The following is a 21176-nucleotide window of genomic DNA, read 5'->3' as shown; positions in this document are numbered from 1 at the left end:
ATTATTTATTTAACAGTATATTATTATTATTTAACAGTATATTCGTCTTTTTTTCAACGGGTACCGGGGGACCTTCAGATGAGTCAAAACAACCTACGTGTTCGTGACAGTCGCACTTTTACACAGAGGGGTTGTAACGTGTGCCCTGGGAAGCAAGTTCAGGGAGTGAATAATAATAAACACGAACAACGCACAGACATGAAACTGAAATAGAAGCCCGGGGAAGGAACCAAAGGGACAGGAAACACGAACAACGCACAGACATGAAACTGAAATAGAAGCCCGGGGAAGGAACCAAAGGGACAGGAAACACGAACAACGCACAGACAAGAATATCACCTTCCTACCACCTTTTCTCCCACCATCTCTCTCTCTCCTCCCTCCCTCCCACTCCCTCTATCCTCCATTTCTCTCCCTCCCACTCTCTCTCCCTCTATCCTCCATTTCTCTCCCTCCCACTCTCTCTCTCTCTCTCTCCCCCCCCTCCCTCTCTCCCCCTCCCTCTCTCTCTCTCCCCCCCTCCCTCTCTCCCCCCCTCTCTCTCTCTCTCCCCATCCCTCCCTCCCTCTCCCTCCCCCATCCCTCTCTCTCTCCTCCACCCCTCTCTCTCTCTCTCTCTCTCTCTCTCTCTCTCTCTCCCCCCCTCCCCCTCCCTCTCTCCCCATCCCTCTCTCCCATCCCTCTCTCTCCCCCTCCCTCCCTCCCTCCCTCCCTCCCTCCCTCCCTCCCTCCCTCCCTCTCTCCCCCCTCCCTCTCTCCCCCTCCCTCTCTCCCCCTCCCTCTTACCACAAGGTAGTACGATGACTCCCGAGCGGGCTCGGCCGTTACCAAACATCTTGCGGAGGCTCTTCTCCTGGTAAGGCCTGAGTACAGCGGTGGCCTTCAGGTCCATGTTGATGTCAGGGTTCACCGTGTCGTTGCGGAAGTCGTACTCCGCCAGTAGAGGATATTCCATATTAATACACCTCTTCTGAAGCTCTTCAATCATCTCCTGGAGGGAAGGGAGGATTCGAGGAGACGTGAGAGCGCGTGTGTGTAAGGGGACAACAGTGAATAAGGAGAGATGGCAGACTGTAAATAGTGGAGTTAGACTTTAAAGGTTGACATGAACACGTTATGAAGCCGTTGTCAGAGGGGGGCATTTTAATGGTAGACCACAACTCATTAAGGGGCCACAGGGCCCACAACTCATTAAGGGGCCACAGGGCCCACAACTCATTAAGGGGCCACAGCCTACAACTCATTAAGGGGCCACACAACTCATTAAGGGGCCACAGCCTACAACTCATTAAGGGGCCACAGCCTACAACTCATTAAGGGGCCACAGGGCCCACAACTCATTAAGGGGCCACAGCCTACAACTCATTAAGGGGCCACAGGGACCACAATTCATTAAGGGGAAACAGGACCCACAATTCATTAAGGGGAAACAGGGCTCACAATTCATTGAGTGGAAACAGGGCCCACAATTCATTAAGGGGCCACAGGGCCCACAATTCATTAAGGGGCCACAGCCCAAAATTCATAATGGGGCCACAGCCCAAAATTCATTAAGGGGCCACAGGGCCCACAGTTCATAATTGGGCCACAGGGCCCACAATTCATTAAGGGTCCACAGAGACCACAATTCATTAAGGGTCCACAGAGACCACAATTCATTAAGGGGCCACAGAGACCACACTTCATTAAGGGGCCACAGGGCCCACACTTCATTAAGGGGCAACAGGGCCCACAATTCATTAAGGGGCCACAGGGCCCACAATTCATTAAGGGGAAACAGGGACCACAATTCATTAAGGGGCCACAGCCCAAAATGCATAATGGGGCCACAGCCCACAATTCATTAAGGGGCCACAGGGCCCACAGTTCATAATTGGGCCACAGGGACCACAATTCATTAAGGGGCCACAGAGACCACAATTCATTAAGGGGCCACAGGGCCCACAATTCATTAAGGGGCCACAGGGCCCACAATTCATTAAGGGGCCACAGGGCCCACAATTCATTAAGGGGAAACAGGGACCACAATTCATTAAGGGGCCACAGCCCAAAATTCATAATGGGGCCACAGCCCACAATTCATTAAGGGTCCACAGGGCCCACAATTCATAATGGGGCCACAGAGACCACAATTCATTAAGGGTCCACAGAGACCACAATTCATTAAGGGGCCACAGAGACCACACTTCATTAAGGGGCCACAGGGCCCACACTTCATTAAGGGGCCACAGGGCCCACAATTCATTAAGGGGCCACAGAGACCACAATTCCTAAAGGGGCCACAGACACCACAATTCATTAAGGGGCCACAGGGCCCACAATTCATTAAGGGGCCACAGGGCCCACAATTCATTAAGGGGCCACAGGGCCCACAATTCATTAAGGGGAAACAGGGACCACAATTCATTAAGGGGCCACAGACCAAAATTCATAATGGGGCCACAACCCACAATTCATAATTGGGCCACAGGGCCCACAATTCATTAAGGGTCCACAGAGACCACAATTCATTAAGGGTCCACAGAGACCACAATTCATTAAGGGGCCACAGCCTACAACTCATTAAGGGGCCACAGGGCCCACAATTCATTGAGTGGAAACAGTACCCACAATTCATTAAGGGGCCACAGGGCCAACAATTCATTAAGGGGAAACCGGGCCCACAATTCATTAAGGGGACACAGGGCCCACAATTCATTAAGGGGCCACAGAGACCACAATTCATTAAGGGGCCACAGAGAACACAATTCATTACGGGGCCACAGGGCCCACAATTGATTAAGGGGAAACAGGGCCCACAATTCATTAAGGGGCCACAGCCCAAAATTCATAATGGGGCCACAGCCCACAATTCATTAACGGGCCACAGGGCCCACAGTTCATTATTGGGCCACAGAGACCACAATTCATTAAGGGGCCACAGAGACCACAATTCATTAAGGGGCCACAGAGACCACAATTCATTAAGGGGCCACAGAGACCACAATTCATTAAGGGGCCACAGCCTACAACTCATTAAGGGGCCACAGCCTACAACTCATTAAGGGGCCACAGGGCCCACAACTCATTAAGGGGCCACAGCCTACAACTCATTAAGGGGAAACAGGACCCACAATTCATTAAGGGGAAACAGGGCTCACAATTCATTGAGTGGAAACAGGGCCCACAATTCATTAAGGGGCCACAGGGCCCACAATTCATTAAGGGGCCACAGCCCAAAATTCATAATGGGGCCACAGCCCAAAATTCATTAAGGGGCCACAGGGCCCACAGTTCATAATTGGGCCACAGGGCCCACAATTCATTAAGGGTCCACAGAGACCACAATTCATTAAGGGTCCACAGAGACCACAATTCATTAAGGGGCCACAGAGACCACACTTCATTAAGGGGCCACAGGGCCCACACTTCATTAAGGGGCAACAGGGCCCACAATTCATTAAGGGGCCACAGGGCCCACAATTCATTAAGGGGAAACAGGGACCACAATTCATTAAGGGGCCACAGCCCAAAATGCATAATGGGGCCACAGCCCACAATTCATTAAGGGGCCACAGGGCCCACAGTTCATAATTGGGCCACAGGGCCCACAATTCATTAAGGGTCCACAGAGACCACAATTCATTAAGGGGCCACAGAGACCACACTTCATTAAGGGGCCACAGAGACCACACTTCATTAAGGGGCCACAGGGCCCACACTTCATTAAGGGGACACAGGGCCCATAATTCATTAAGGGGCCACAGAGACCACAATTCATTAAGGGGCCACAGGGCCCACAATTCATTAAGGGGCCACAGGGCCCACAATTCATTAAGGGGCCACAGGGCCCACAATTCATTAAGGGGAAACAGGGACCACAATTCATTAAGGGGCCACAGCCCAAAATTCATAATGGGGCCACAGCCAACAATTCATTAAGGGTCCACAGGGCCCACAATTCATAATGGGGCCACAGAGACCACAATTCATTAAGGGTCCACAGAGACCACAATTCATTAAGGGGCCACAGAGACCACACTTCATTAAGGGGCCACAGGGCCCACACTTCATTAAGGGGCCACAGGGCCCACAATTCATTAAGGGGCCACAGAGACCACAATTCCTAAAGGGGCCACAGACACCACAATTCATTAAGGGGCCACAGGGCCCACAATTCATTAAGGGGCCACAGGGCCCACAATTCATTAAGGGGCCACAGGGCCCACAATTCATTAAGGGGAAACAGGGACCACAATTCATTAAGGGGCCACAGCCCAAAATTCATAATGGGGCCACAGCCCACAATTCATTAAGGGTCCACAGGGCCCACAATTCATAATGGGGCCACAGAGACCACAATTCATTAAGGGTCCACAGAGACCACAATTCATTAAGGGGCCACAGAGACCACACTTCATTAAGGGGCCACAGGGCCCACACTTCATTAAGGGGCCACAGGGCCCACAATTCATTAAGGGGCCACAGGGCCCACAATTCATTAAGGGGAAACAGGGACCACAATTCATTAAGGGGCCACAGACCAAAATTCATTAAGGGGCCACAGGGCCCACAATTCATTAAGGGGCCACAGGGCCCACAGTTCATTAAGGGGCCACAGGGCCCACAATTCATTAAGGGGAAACAGGGACCACAATTCATTAAGGGGCCACAGACCAAAATTCATAATGGGGCCACAACCCACAATTCATAATTGGGCCACAGGGCCCACAATTCATTAAGGGTCCACAGAGACCACAATTCATTAAGGGTCCACAGAGACCACAATTCATTAAGGGGCCACAGCCTACAACTCATTAAGGGGCCACAGGGCCCACAATTCATTGAGTGGAAACAGTACCCACAATTCATTAAGGGGCCACAGGGCCAACAATTCATTAAGGGGAAACCGGGCCCACAATTCATTAAGGGGACACAGGGCCCACAATTCATTAAGGGGCCACAGAGACCACAATTCATTAAGGGGCCACAGAGAACACAATTCATTACGGGGCCACAGGGCCCACAATTGATTAAGGGGAAACAGGGACCACAATTCATTAAGGGGCCACAGCCCAAAATTCATAATGGGGCCACAGCCCACAATTCATTAACGGGCCACAGGGCCCACAGTTCATAATTGGGCCACAGAGACCACAATTCATTAAGGGGCCACAGAGACCACAATTCATTAAGGGGCCACAGAGACCACAATTCATTAAGGGGCCACAGAGACCACAATTCATTAAGGGGCCACAGAGACCACAATTCATTAAGGGGCCACAGCCTACAACTCATTAAGGGGCCACAGCCTACAACTCATTAAGGGGCCACAGGGCCCACAACTCATTAAGGGGCCACAGCCTACAACTCATTAAGGGACCACAGGGACCACAATTCATTAAGGGGAAACAGGACCCACAATTCATTAAGGGGAAACAGGGCTCACAATTCATTGAGTGGAAACAGGGCCCACAATTCATTAAGGGGCCACAGGGCCCACAATTCATTAAGGGGCCACAGGGCCCACAATTCATTAAGGGGAAACAGGGACCACAATTCATTAAGGGGAAACAGGGCTCACAATTCATTGAGTGGAAACAGGGCCCACAATTCATTAAGGGGCCACAGGGCCCACAATTCATTAAGGGGCCAAAACCCAAAATTCATAATGGGGCCACAGCCCAAAATTCATTAAGGGGCCACAGGGCCCACAGTTCATAATTGGGAAACACAGGGCCCACAATTCATTAAGGGTCCACAGAGACCACAATTCATTAAGGGTCCACAGAGACCACAATTCATTAAGGGGCCACAGAGACCACACTTCATTAAGGGGCCACAGGGCCCACACTTCATTAAGGGGCAACAGGGCCCACAATTCATTAAGGGGCCACAGGGCCCACAATTCATTAAGGGGAAACAGGGACCACAATTCATTAAGGGGCCACAGCCCAAAATGCATCATGGGGCCACAGCCCACAATTCATTAAGGGGCCACAGGGCCCACAGTTCTTAATTGGGCCACAGGGCCCACAATTCATTAAGGGTCCACAGAGACCACAATTCATTAAGGGGCCACAGAGACCACACTTCATTAAGGGGCCACAGGGCCCACACTTCATTAAGGGGACACAGGGCCCATAATTCATTAAGGGGCCACAGAGACCACAATTCATTAAGGGGCCACAGGGCCCACAATTCATTAAGGGGCCACAGGGCCCACAATTCATTAAGGGGCCACAGGGCCCACAATTCATTAAGGGGAAACAGGGACCACAATTCATTAAGGGGCCACAGCCCAAAATTCATAATGGGGCCACAGCCCACAATTCATTAAGGGTCCACAGGGCCCACAATTCATAATGGGGCCACAGAGACCACAATTCATTAAGGGTCCACAGAGACCACAATTCATTAAGGGGCCACAGAGACCACACTTCATTAAGGGGCCACAGGGCCCACACTTCATTAAGGGGCCACAGGGCCCACAATTCATTAAGGGGCCACAGAGACCACAATTCCTAAAGGGGCCACAGACACCACAATTCATTAAGGGGCCACAGGGCCCACAATTCATTAAGGGGCCACAGGGCCCACAATTCATTAAGGGGCCACAGGGCCCACAATTCATTAAGGGGAAACAGGGACCACAATTCATTAAGGGGCCACAGCCCAAAATTCATAATGGGGCCACAGCCCACAATTCATTAAGGGTCCACAGGGCCCACAATTCATAATGGGGCCACAGAGACCAGAATTCATTAAGGGTCCACAGAGACCACAATTCATTAAGGGGCCACAGAGACCACACTTCATTAAGGGGCCACAGGGCCCACACTTCATTAAGGGGCCACAGGGCCCACAATTCATTAAGGGGCCACAGGGCCCACAATTCATTAAGGGGAAACAGACACCACAATTCATTAAGGGGCCACAGACCAAAATTCATTAAGGGGCCACAGGGCCCACAATTCATTAAGGGGCCACAGGGCCCACAATTCATTAAGGGGCCACAGGGCCCACAATTCATTAAGGGGAAACAGGGACCAAAATTCATTAAGGGGCCACAGACCACAATTCATAATGGGGCCACAACCCACAATTCATAATTGGGCCACAGGGCCCACAATTCATTAAGGGTCCACAGAGACCACAATTCATTAAGGGGCCACAGCCTACAACTCATTAAGGGGCCACAGGGCCCACAATTCATTGAGTGGAAACAGTACCCACAATTCATTAAGGGGCCACAGGGCCAACAATTCATTAAGGGGAAACCGGGCCCACAATTCATTAAGGGGACACAGGGCCCACAATTCATTAAGGGGCCACAGAGACCACAATTCATTAAGGGGCCACAGAGAACACAATTCATTAAGGGGCCACAGCCCAAAATTCATAATGGGGCCACAGCCCACAATTCATTAACGGGCCACAGGGCCCACAGTTCATAATTGGGCCACAGAGACCACAATTCATTAAGGGGCCACAGAGACCACAATTCATTAAGGGGCCACAGAGACCACAATTCATTAAGGGGCCACAGAGACCACAATTCATTAAGGGGCCACAGGGCCCACAATTCATTAAGGGTCCACAGAGACCACAATTCATTAAGGGGCCACAGAGAACACAATTCATTAAGGGGCCACAGAGACCACAATTCCTAATGGGGCGACAGGGCCCACAATTCATTAAGGGGCCACAGACACCACAATTCATTAAGGGGCCACAGACACCACAATTCGTTAAGGGGCCACAGACACCACAATTCATTAAGGGGCCACAGGGCCCACAATTCATTAAGGGGCCACAGGGCCCACAATTCATTAAGGGGAAACAGGGACCACAATTCATTAACGGGCCACAGGGCCCACAGTTCATAATTGGGCCACAGAGACCACAATTCATTAAGGGGCCACAGAGACCACAATTCATTAAGGGGCCACAGAGACCACAATTCATTAAGGGGCCACAGAGACCACAATTCATTAAGGGGCCACAGAGACCACAATTCATTAAGGGGCCACAGAGACCACAATTCATTAAGGGTCCACAGAGACCACAATTCATTAAGGGGCCACAGAGAACACAATTCATTAAGGGGCCACAGAGACCACAATTCCTAATGGGGCGACAGGGCCCACAATTCATTAAGGGGCCACAGACACCACAATTCATTAAGGGGCCACAGACACCACAATTCATTAAGGGGCCACAGGGCCCACAATTCATTAAGGGGCCACAGGGCCCACAATTCATTAAGGGGCCACAGGGCCCACAATTCATTAAGGGGCCACAGAGAACACAATTAATTAAGGGGCCACAGAGACCACAATTCATTAAGGGGCCACAGAGAACACAATTAATTAAGGGGCCACAGGGCCCACAATTCATTAAGGGGCCACAGGGCCCACAATTCATTAAGGGGAAACAGGGACCACAATTCATTAAGGGGCCACAGCCCAAAATTCATAATGGGGCCACAGCCCACAATTCATTAAGGGGCCACAGAGACCACAATTCATTAAGGGTCCACAGAGACCACAATTCATTAAGGGGCCACAGCCTACAACTCATTAAGGGGCCACAGGGCCCACAATTCATTGAGTGGAAACAGTACCCACAATTCATTAAGGGGCCACAGGGCCCACAATTCATTAAGGGGAAACAGGGACCACAATTCATTAAGGGGCCACAGCCCAAAATTCATAATGGGGCCACAGCCCACAATTCATTAAGGGTCCACAGGGCCCACAATTCATAATGGGGCCACAGAGACCAGAATTCATTAAGGGTCCACAGAGACCACAATTCATTAAGGGGCCACAGAGACCACACTTCATTAAGGGGCCACAGGGCCCACACTTCATTAAGGGGCCACAGGGCCCACAATTCATTAAGGGGCCACAGGGCCCACAATTCATTAAGGGGAAACAGACACCACAATTCATTAAGGGGCCACAGACCAAAATTCATTAAGGGGCCACAGGGCCCACAATTCATTAAGGGGCCACAGGGCCCACAATTCATTAAGGGGCCACAGGGCCCACAATTCATTAAGGGGAAACAGGGACCAAAATTCATTAAGGGGCCACAGACCACAATTCATAATGGGGCCACAACCCACAATTCATAATTGGGCCACAGGGCCCACAATTCATTAAGGGTCCACAGAGACCACAATTCATTAAGGGGCCACAGCCTACAACTCATTAAGGGGCCACAGGGCCCACAATTCATTGAGTGGAAACAGTACCCACAATTCATTAAGGGGCCACAGGGCCAACAATTCATTAAGGGGAAACCGGGCCCACAATTCATTAAGGGGACACAGGGCCAACAATTCATTAAGGGGCCACAGAGACCACAATTCATTAAGGGGCCACAGAGAACACAATTCATTAAGGGGCCACAGCCCAAAATTCATAATGGGGCCACAGCCCACAATTCATTAACGGGCCACAGGGCCCACAGTTCATAATTGGGCCACAGAGACCACAATTCATTAAGGGGCCACAGAGACCACAATTCATTAAGGGGCCACAGAGACCACAATTCATTAAGGGGCCACAGAGACCACAATTCATTAAGGGGCCACAGGGCCCACAATTCATTAAGGGTCCACAGAGACCACAATTCATTAAGGGGCCACAGAGAACACAATTCATTAAGGGGCCACAGAGACCACAATTCCTAATGGGGCGACAGGGCCCACAATTCATTAAGGGGCCACAGACACCACAATTCATTAAGGGGCCACAGACACCACAATTCGTTAAGGGGCCACAGACACCACAATTCATTAAGGGGCCACAGGGCCCACAATTCATTAAGGGGCCACAGGGCCCACAATTCATTAAGGGGAAACAGGGACCACAATTCATTAACGGGCCACAGGGCCCACAGTTCATAATTGGGCCACAGAGACCACAATTCATTAAGGGGCCACAGAGACCACAATTCATTAAGGGGCCACAGAGACCACAATTCATTAAGGGGCCACAGAGACCACAATTCATTAAGGGGCCACAGAGACCACAATTCATTAAGGGGCCACAGAGACCACAATTCATTAAGGGTCCACAGAGACCACAATTCATTAAGGGGCCACAGAGAACACAATTCATTAAGGGGCCACAGAGACCACAATTCCTAATGGGGCGACAGGGCCCACAATTCATTAAGGGGCCACAGACACCACAATTCATTAAGGGGCCACAGACACCACAATTCATTAAGGGGCCACAGGGCCCACAATTCATTAAGGGGCCACAGGGCCCACAATTCATTAAGGGGCCACAGGGCCCACAATTCATTAAGGGGCCACAGAGAACACAATTAATTAAGGGGCCACAGAGACCACAATTCATTAAGGGGCCACAGAGAACACAATTAATTAAGGGGCCACAGGGCCCACAATTCATTAAGGGGCCACAGGGCCCACAATTCATTAAGGGGAAACAGGGACCACAATTCATTAAGGGGCCACAGCCCAAAATTCATAATGGGGCCACAGCCCACAATTCATTAAGGGGCCACAGAGACCACAATTCATTAAGGGTCCACAGAGACCACAATTCATTAAGGGGCCACAGCCTACAACTCATTAAGGGGCCACAGGGCCCACAATTCATTGAGTGGAAACAGTACCCACAATTCATTAAGGGGCCACAGGGCCCACAATTCATTAAGGGGAAACAGGGCCCACAATTCATTAAGGGGCCACAGGGCCCACAATTCATAATTGGGCCACAGAGACCACAATTCCTTAAGGGGCCACAGAGACCACAATTCATTAAGGGGCCACAGAGACCACAATTCATTAAGGGGCCACAGAGACCACAATTCATTAAGGGGCCACAGAGACCACAATTCATTAAGGGGCCACAGAGAACACAATTCATTACGGGGCCACAGGGCCCACAATTGATTAAGGGGAAACAGGGACCACAATTCATTAAGGGGCCACAGCCCAAAATTCATAATGGGGCCACAGAGACCACAATTCATTAAGGGGCCACAGAGACCACAATTCATTAAGGGGCCACAGAGACCACAATTCATTAAGGGGCCACAGAGACCACAATTCATTAAGGGGCCACAGGGCCCACAATTCATTAAGGGGCCACAGAGACCACAATTCCTAATGGGGCCACAGGGCCCACAATTCATTAAGGGGCCACAGAGACCACAATTCATTAAGGGGCCACAGGGCCCACAATTCATTAAGGGGCCACAGGGCCCACAATTCATTAAGGGGAAACAGGGACCACAATTCATGAAGGGGCCACAGCCCAAAATTCATAATGGGGCCACAGCCCACAATTCATTAAGGGTCCACAGGGCCCACAATTCATAATGGGGCCACAGGGCCCACAATTCATTAAGGGGCCACAGGGCCCACAATTCATTAAGGGGAAACAGGGACCACAATTCATTAAGGGGCCACAGCCCAAAATTCATAATGGGGCCACAGCCCACAATTCATTAACGGGCCACAGGGCCCACAGTTCATAATTGGGCCACAGAGACCACAATTCATTAAGGGGCCACAGAGACCACAATTCATTAAGGGGCCACAGAGACCACAATTCATTGAGGGGCCACAGAGACCACAATTCATTAAGGGGCCACAGAGACCACAATTCATTAAGGGGCCACAGAGAACACAATTCATTACGGGGCCACAGGGCCCACAATTGATTAAGGGGAAACAGGGACCACAATTCATTAAGGGGCCACAGCCCAAAATTCATAATGGGGCCACAGCCCACAATTCATTAAGGGTCCACAGGGCCCACAATTCATTAAGGGGCCACAGAGACCACAATTCCTAATGGGGCGACAGGGCCCACAATTCATTAAGGGGCCACAGACACCACAATTCATTAAGGGGCCACAGGGCCCACAATTCATTAAGGGGAAACAGGGCCCACAATTCATTAAGGGGCCACAGACACCACAATTCATTAAGGGGCCACAGCCCAAAATTCATAATGGGGCCACAGCCCACAATTCATTAAGGGGCCACAGGGCCCACAGTTCATAATTGGGCCACAGAGACCACAATTCATTAAGGGGCCACAGAGACCACAATTCATTAAGGGGCCACAGAGACCACAACTCATTAAGGGGCCACAGAAACCACAATTCATTAAGGGGCCACAGGGCCCACAATTCATTAAGGGGCCACAGAGACCACAATTCCTAATGGGGCGACAGGGCCCACAATTCATTAACGGGCCACAGGGACCACAATTCATCTAGGGTCCACAGGGCCCACAATTCATTAAGGGGTAACAGGGCCCACAATTCATTAAGGGGCCACAGGGCCCACAATTCATTAAGGGGCCACAGGGCTCACAATTCATTAAGGGTCCACAGGGCCCACAATTCATTCAGGGGCCACAGGGCTCACAATTCATTCAGGGGCCACAGGGCCCACAACTCATTAAGGGGCCACAGGGCCCACAATTCATTAAGGGGCCACAGAGACCACAATTCATTAAGGGGCCACAGAGACCACAATTCATTAAGGGGCCACAGAGACCACAATTCATTAAGGGGCCACATGGCCCACAATTCATTAAGGGGCCACAGGGCCCACAGTTCATAATTGGGCCACAGAGACCACAATTCATTAAGGGGCCACAGAGACCACAATTCATTAAGGGGCCACAGAGACCACAATTCATTAAGGGGCCACAGAAACCACAATTCATTAAGGGGCCACAGAGACCACAATTCCTAATGGGGCGACAGGGCCCACAATTCATTAAGGGGCCACAGGGCCCACAACTCATTAAGGGGCCACAGAGACCACAATTCATTAAGGGGTAACAGGGCGCATAATTCATTAAGGGGCCACAGGGCCCACAATTCATTAAGGGGCCACAGGGCTCACAATTCATTCAGGGGCCACAGGGCTCACAATTCATTCAGGGGCCACAGGGCCCACAACTCATTAAGGGGCCACAGGGCCCACAATTCATTAAGGGGCCACAGAGACCACAATTCATTAAGGGGCCACAGAGACCACAATTCATTAAGGGGCCACAGACACCACAATTCATTAAGGGGCCACATGGCCCACAATTCATTAAGGGGCCACAGGGCCCACAGTTCATAATTGGGCCACAGAGACCACAATTCATTAAGGGGCCACAGAGACCACAATTCATTAAGGGGCCACAGAGACCACAATTCATTAAGGGGCCACAGAAACCACAATTCATTAAGGGGCCACAGAGACCACAATTCCTAATGGGGCGACAGGGCCCACAATTCATTAAGGGGCCACAGGGCCCACAACTCATTAAGGGGCCACAGAGACCACAATTCATTAAGGGGCCACAGGGCCCACAATTCATTAAGGGGCCACAGGGCCCACAATTCATTAAGGGCCACAATTCATTAAGGGGCCACAGGGCCCACAATTCATTAAGGGGCCACAGGGCCCACAATTCATAATGGGGCCACAGGGACCACAATTCATTAAGGGGCCACAGGGCCCAACACGGCTTCCAAGTCACACAACCAAACCTGTCGGATCTCGAAGGACACGGTCTGCGTCTCCTCCTCCTCCTCTTCCTCCTTGTCCATCTGTTCATAGTAGCTGAATATGTCCTCTGGTACCTGGGTGGCTCCTGGCGTCTGGCCCTCAGGGGCCCCTGCTGACGTGGAGGCCCCTGCTCCGTTGTCCTGGAGGGACTTAGAGATCTGGAAGGGGTTGGAGGTTACATCAGTACAGGTTTTAACATACGCGTGTGTGTGTTTGTGTTGGTGTGTGTGTGTGTGTTTGTGTTGGTGTGTGTGTGTTTTGTCGGTGTGTGTTAGCTGTTCGTACCGCTGACTTGCTGTGTAAGACCTCAGTGATGAGCTCGGTGCCTGTCTGTCTGTGTGTGTGTGTGTGTGTGTGTGTGTGTGTGTGTCGGTGTGTGTGTGTGTGTGTGTCTGTGTGTGTCGGTGTGTGTGTGTGTGTGTGTTAGCTGTTCGTACCGCTGACTTGCTGTGTAAGACCTCAGTGATGAGCTCGGTGTCTGTCTGTCTGTGTGTGTGTGTGTCTGTGTGTGTGTGTGTGTGTCGGTGTGTGTGTGTGTGTGTGTCTGTGTCTGTGTGTGTCGGTGTGTGTGTGTGTGTGTGTGTTAGCTGTTCGTACCGCTGACTTGCTGTGTACGACCTCAGTGATGAGCTCGGTGTCTGTTCCCTCTGCGGTTCGGAGACGACAATCTCTGATCACACTGTCCTGAAGAAGACGCTGGATCACCTCTGGGAACGCACTCTCCACAAAGTACCTGACACACACACACACACAGAGACAGAGAGACAGACACACACAGACAGACAGAGACACAAAGACAGACACACACAGACAGACAGAGACACAAAGACAGACACACACACACACAGACAGACACACAGACAGACAGAGACAGAGAGGGACAGACAGACACACACACACACAGACAGACAGACAGACACACACACACACACACACACACACAGCGTTGATAAATGTATGTATGTATGCAGAGCGGTGAATATATATATATATATTAATGAGTTGTCTCAGCCTACCGGTTGTATATATATATATATTAATGAGTTGTCTCAGCCTACCGGTTGTGTATATATATATAGTAATGTGTTGTCTCAGCCTACCGGTTGTGTATATATATATAGTAATGAGTTGTCTCAGCCTACCGGTTGTGTATATATATATTAATGAGTTGTCTCAGCCTACCGGTTGTATATATATATATATATATTAATGAGTTGTCTCAGCCTACCGGTTGTGTATATATATATAGTAATGAGTTGTCTCAGCCTACCGGTTGTGTATATATATAGTAATGAGTTGTCTCAGCCTACCGGTTGTGTATATATATATATATTAATGTGTTGTCTCAGCCTACCGGTTGTGTATATATATAGTAATGTGTTGTCTCAGCCTACCGGTTGTGTATATATATATATAGTAATGAGTTGTCTCAGCCTACCGGTTGTGTATATATATAGTAATGTGTTGTCTCAGCCTACCGGCTGTGTATATATATATTAATGAGTTGTCTCAGCCTACCGGTTGTGTATATATATAGTAATGAGTTGTCTCAGCCTACCGGTTGTGTATATATATATATATTAATGTGTTGTCTCAGCCTACCGGTTGTGTATATATATAGTAATGAGTTGTCTCAGCCTACCGGTTGTGTATATATATATATATTAATGAGTTGTCTCAGCCTACCGGTTGTGTATATATATATAGTAATGAGTTGTCTCAGCCTACCGGTTGTATATATATATATTAATGAGTTGTCTCAGCCTACCGGTTGTGTATATATATATATATTAATGTGTTGTCTCAGCCTACCGGTTGTATATATATATATAGTAATGTGTTGTCTCAGCCTACCGGTTGTGTATATATATATTAATGTGTTGTCTCAGCCTACCGGTTGTGTATATATATAGTAATGTGTTGTCTCAGCCTACCGGTTGTGTATATATATATATAGTAATGAGTTGTCTCAGCCTACCGGTTGTGTATATATATATATATTAATGTGTTGTCTCAGCCTACCGGTTGTGTATATATATATATAGTAATGAGTTGTCTCAGCCTACCGGTTGTGTATATATATATATATTAATGTGTTGTCTCAGCCTACCGGTTGTGTATATATATAGTAATGTGTTGTCTCAGCCTACCGGTTGTGTATATATATATATATTAATGTGTTGTCTCAGCCTACCGGTTGTGTATATATATAGTAATGTGTTGTCTCAGCCTACCGGTTGTATATATATATATATATTAATGTGTTGTCTCAGCCTACCGGTTGTGTATATATATAGTAATGTGTTGTCTCAGCCTACCGGTTGTGTATATATATATTAATGAGTTGTCTCAGCCTACCGGTTGTGTATATATATATATATTAATGTGTTGTCTCAGCCTACCGGTTGTGTATATATATATTAATGTGTTGTCTCAGCCTACCGGTTGTGTATATATATAGTAATGAGTTGTCTCAGCCTACCGGTTGTATATATATATATATAGTAATGAGTTGTCTCAGCCTACCGGTTGTATATATATATTAATGTGTTGTCTCAGCCTACCGGTTGTATATATATATTAATGAGTTGTCTCAGCCTACCGGTTGTGTATATATATATATTAATGTGTTGTCTCAGCCTACCGGTTGTATATATATATATAGTAATGTGTTGTCTCAGCCTACCGGTTGTATATATATATTAATGAGTTGTCTCAGCCTACCGGTTGTGTATATATATATATTAATGTGTTGTCTCAGCCTACCGGTTGTATATATATATATATAGTAATGAGTTGTCTCAGCCTACCGGCTGTGTATATATATATTAATGAGTTGTCTCAGCCTACCGGTTGTGTATATATATATATAGTAATGAGTTGTCTCAGCCTACCGGTTGTGTATATATATATATATTAATGAGTTGTCTCAGCCTACCGGTTGTATATATATATATATTAATGAGTTGTCTCAGCCTACCGGTTGTGTATATATATATAGTAATGAGTTGTCTCAGCCTACCGGTTGTATATATATATATATATAGTAATGAGTTGTCTCAGCCTACCGGTTGTGTATATATATATATTAATGTGTTGTCTCAGCCTACCGGTTGTGTATATATATATAGTAATGTGTTGTCTCAGCCTACCGGTTGTGTATATATATATAGTAATGTGTTGTCTCAGCCTACCGGTTGTGTATATATATATATATATAGTAATGAGTTGTCTCAGCCTACCGGTTGTGTATATATATATAGTAATGTGTTGTCTCAGCCTACCGGTTGTGTATATATATATATTAATGTGTTGTCTCAGCCTACCGGTTGTGTATATATATATAGTAATGTGTTGTCTCAGCCTACCGGTTGTGTATATATATATAGTAATGTGTTGTCTCAGCCTACCGGTTGTGTATATATATATATATTAATGTGTTGTCTCAGCCTAACCGGTTGTGTATATATATATATAGTAATGTGTTGTCTCAGCCTACCGGTTGTATATATATATATAGTAATGTGTTGTCTCAGCCTACCGGTTGTATATATATATAGTAATGTGTTGTCTCAGCCTACCGGTTGTATATATATATATAGTAATGTGTTGTCTCAGCCTACCGGTTGTATATATATATAGTAATGTGTTGTCTCAGCCTACCGGTTGTATATATATATATAGTAATGTGTTGTCTCAGCCTACCGGTTGTATATATATATATAGTAATGTGTTGTCTCAGCCTACCGGTTGTATATATATATAGTAATGTGTTGTCTCAGCCTACCGGTTGTGTATATATATATAGTAATGTGTTGTCTCAGCCTACCGGTTGTATATATATATATAGTAATGTGTTGTCTCAGCCTACCGGTTGTATATATATATATAGTAATGTGTTGTCTCAGCCTACCGGTTGTATATATATAGTAATGTGTTGTCTCAGCCTACCGGTTGTGTATATATATATAGTAATGAGTTGTCTCAGCCTACCGGTTGTATATATATATATATATATAGTAATGTGTTGTCTCAGCCTACCGGTTGTATATATATATAGTAATGTGTTGTCTCAGGCCTACCGGTTGTGTATATATATATTAATGTGTTGTCTCAGCCTACCGGTTGTGTATATATATATTAATGTGTTGTCTCAGCCTACCGGTTGTGTATATATATATTAATGTGTTGTCTCAGCCTACCGGTTGTGTATATATATAGTAATGTGTTGTCTCAGCCTACCGGTTGTGTATATATATAGTAATGTGTTGTCTCAGCCTACCGGTTGTGTATATATATAGTAATGTGTTGTCTCAGCCTACCGGTTGTGTATATATATAGTAATGTGTTGTCTCAGCCTACCGGTTGTGTATATATATATAGTAATGAGTTGTCTCAGCCTACCGGTTGTGTATATATATAGTAATGTGTTGTCTCAGCCTACCGGTTGTGTGTATATATATTAATGAGTTGTCTCAGCCTACCGGTTGTGCATATATATATTAATGAGTTGTCTCAGCCTACCGGTTGTGTATATATATATAGTAATGAGTTGTCCTCAGCCTACCGGTTGTATATATATATATTAATGAGTTGTCTCAGCCTACCGGTTGTGTATATATATATATATTAATGAGTTGTCTCAGCCTACCGGTTGTGTGTATATATATATTAATGAGTTGTCTCAGCCTACCGGTTGTATATATATATATATTAATGAGTTGTCTCAGCCTACCGGTTGTGTGTATATATATTAATGAGTTGTCTCAGCCTACCGGTTGTGTATATATATTTGTTTGGCCCTGTCCGGGGGTGTCCTCGGATGGGGCCACAGTGTCTCCTGACCCCTCCTGTCTCAGCCTCCAGTATTTATGCTGCAGTAGTTTATGTGTCGGGGGGCTGGGGTCAGTTTGTTATATCTGGAGTACTTCTCCTGTCCTATTCGGTGTCCTGTGTGAATCTAAGTGTGCGTTCTCTAATTCTCTCCTTCTCTCTCTCGGAGGACCTGAGCCCTAGGACCATGCCCAGGACTACCTGACATGATGACTCCGTGCTGCTGCTCCAGTTTCAACTGTTCTGCCTTCTTATTATTCGAACATGCTGATCATTTATGAACATTTGAACATCTTGGCCATGTTCTGTTTAATCTCCACCCGGCACAGCCAGAAGAGGACTGGCCACCCCACATATGCTCTCTCTAATTCTCTCTTTTTTCTCTCTCTCTCTCGGAGGACCTGAGCCCTAAGACCATGCCCCAGGACTACCTGACATGATGACTCCTTGCTGTCCCCAGTCCACCTGGCCGTGCTGCTGCTCCAGTTTCAACTGTTCTGCCTTATTATTATTGGACCATGCTGATCATTTATGAACATTTGAACATCTTGGCCATGGTCTGTTATAATCTCCACCCGGCACAGCCAGAAGAGGACTGGCCACCCCACATAGCCTGGTTCCTCTCTAGGTTTCTTCCTAGGTATTGGCCTTTCTAGGGAGTTTTTCCTAGCCACCGTGCTTCTACACCTGCATTGCTTGCTGTTTGGGGTTTTAGGCTGGGTTTCTGTACAGCACTTTGAGATATCAGCTGATGTACGAAGGGCTTTATAAATACATTTGATTTGATTTAATATATATAGTAATGAGTTGTCTCAGCCTACCGGTTGTGTATATATATATAGTAATGAGTTGTCTCAGCCTACCGGTTGTGTATATATATAGTAATGAGTTGTCTCAGCCTACCGGTTGTGTATATATATATTAATGAGTTGTCTCAGCCTACCGGTTGTGTATATATATATAGTAATGAGTTGTCTCAGCCTACCGGTTGTGTATATATATAGTAATGAGTTGTCTCAGCCTACCGGTTGTGTGTATATATATATATATTAATGCGTTGTCATGCCTACCGGTTGTGTTTCAGCACCAGCTTCACCTTGCCGTAGCTCACAGTGCAGAGCTGAAAGAGGACATTCATCAGACTGCTTCAATAGACATCAGACATCACTCAGACCCCCCTTATAGAAAACACCCCCTACAGACACCCCCCCTACAGACCCCCCCTACAGACAGCCTCCCCTACAGACAGCCTCCCCTACAGACCAGCCTCCCCTACAGACAGCCTCCCCTACAGACCAGCCTCCCCTACAGACAGCCTCCCCTACAGACCAGCCTCCCCTACAGACAGCCTCCCCTACAGACAAGCCTCCCCTACAGACAGCCTCCCCTACAGACCAGGCCTCCCTACAGACAGCCTCCCCTACAGACCAGCCTCCCCTACAGACCCCCCCCCCCTACAGACACCCCCCCCTACAGACCCCCCCCCCCCTACAGACACCCCCCCTACAGACCCCCCCCCCCTACAGACACCCCCCCTACAGACAGCCCCCCTACAGACAGCCTCCCCTACAGACCCCCCCCCCTTACAGACAGACCCCCCCCCCTACAGACCACCCCCCCCCCCTACAGACACACCCCCCCCCCCTACAGACCCCCCCCCCCCCTACAGACACCCCCCCCTACAGACACCCCCCCACAGACCACCTCCACCTGCTCCTCCCTGTACCAACTCCTCCTCCTCCTCCCTGTACCACCTCCTCCTGCCTGTACCACCACCTCCTCCCTGTACCACCACCTCCTCCTCCCTGTACCACCTCCTCCTCCCTGTACCACCTCCTCCCTGTACCACCTCCTCCTGCCTGTACCACCACCTCCTCCCTGTACCACCACCCCCTCCTCCTCCCTGTACCACCTCCTCCTGCCTGTACCACCACCTCCTGCCTGTACCACCACCTCCTCCTCCCTGTACCACCTCCTCCTCCTCCCTGTACCACCTCCTCCTCCCTGTACCAACCTCCTCCAGCCTGTACCACCATCCTCCTCCTCCCTGTACCACCTCCTCCTCCTCCCTGTACCACCATCTCCTCCCTGTACCACCGACCATCCTCCCTGTACCACCTCCACCTCCTCCCTGTACCACCTCCTCCTCCTCCCTGTACCACCTCCTCCTCCCTGTACCACCGTTCTTCCAGCCTCAGACCCCTGTACCCTCCTCCTCCACCTCCTCCTCCCTGTACCACCACCCCCAGCCTCAGACCCCTGTACCACCTCCTCCTCCTCCCTGTACCACCTCCTCCTCCCTGTACCACCACCCCCAGCCTCAGACCCCTGTACCACCTCCTCCTCCTCCCTGTACCACCTCCTCCTCCCTGTACCACCACCCCCAGCCTCAGACCCCTGTACCTCCTCTCCACCTCCTCCTCGTACCACCACCCCCAGCCTCAGACCCCTGTACCACCCTCCTCCTCCTCCCTGTACCACCACCTCCTCCTCCTCCCTGTACCACCACCTCCTCCTCCCTGTACCACCACCCCCAGCCTCAGACCCCTGTACCACCTCCTCCTCCCTGTACCACCACCCCAGCCTCAGACCCCTGTAACCACCTCCTCCACCTCCTCCTCCCTGTACCACCACCTCCTCCTCCTCCCTGTACCACCACCCCCAGCCCTCAGACCCCCTGTACTACGACCGTCCTCCACCTCCTCCGCCCTGTACCACCTCCTCCTCCACCACCCCCAGCCTCAGACCACCTGTACACCTCCTCCTCCTCCTCCCTGTACCACCACCCCCAGCCTCA

At 48.7% G+C, this 21176-nt stretch overlaps 1 pseudogene across 1 annotated transcript in view; it reads right to left on the bottom strand.

Annotated features, from left to right (window-relative positions):
- The window catches only part of LOC116361456 (general transcription and DNA repair factor IIH helicase subunit XPB-like), a 91432-nt pseudogene that overhangs the window by 62173 nt on the left and 8083 nt on the right, over positions 1-21176 (bottom strand). Inside the window, exons 4-7 of the transcript XR_004207598.1 lie at positions 19450-19499; positions 14144-14279; positions 13528-13704; positions 787-991 (exon numbers count right to left, since the gene is read on the bottom strand). The product of XR_004207598.1 is annotated as a general transcription and DNA repair factor IIH helicase subunit XPB-like (transcript). The remainder of the gene's footprint in view (positions 1-786; positions 992-13527; positions 13705-14143; positions 14280-19449; positions 19500-21176) is intronic.

The sequence above is a fragment of the Oncorhynchus kisutch genome, unplaced genomic scaffold (assembly GCF_002021735.2).
Source record: "Oncorhynchus kisutch isolate 150728-3 unplaced genomic scaffold, Okis_V2 scaffold697, whole genome shotgun sequence".
Taxonomy (NCBI): Eukaryota; Metazoa; Chordata; class Actinopteri; order Salmoniformes; family Salmonidae; genus Oncorhynchus; species Oncorhynchus kisutch.
This window is presented reverse-complemented; position numbering and strand designations above follow the sequence as displayed.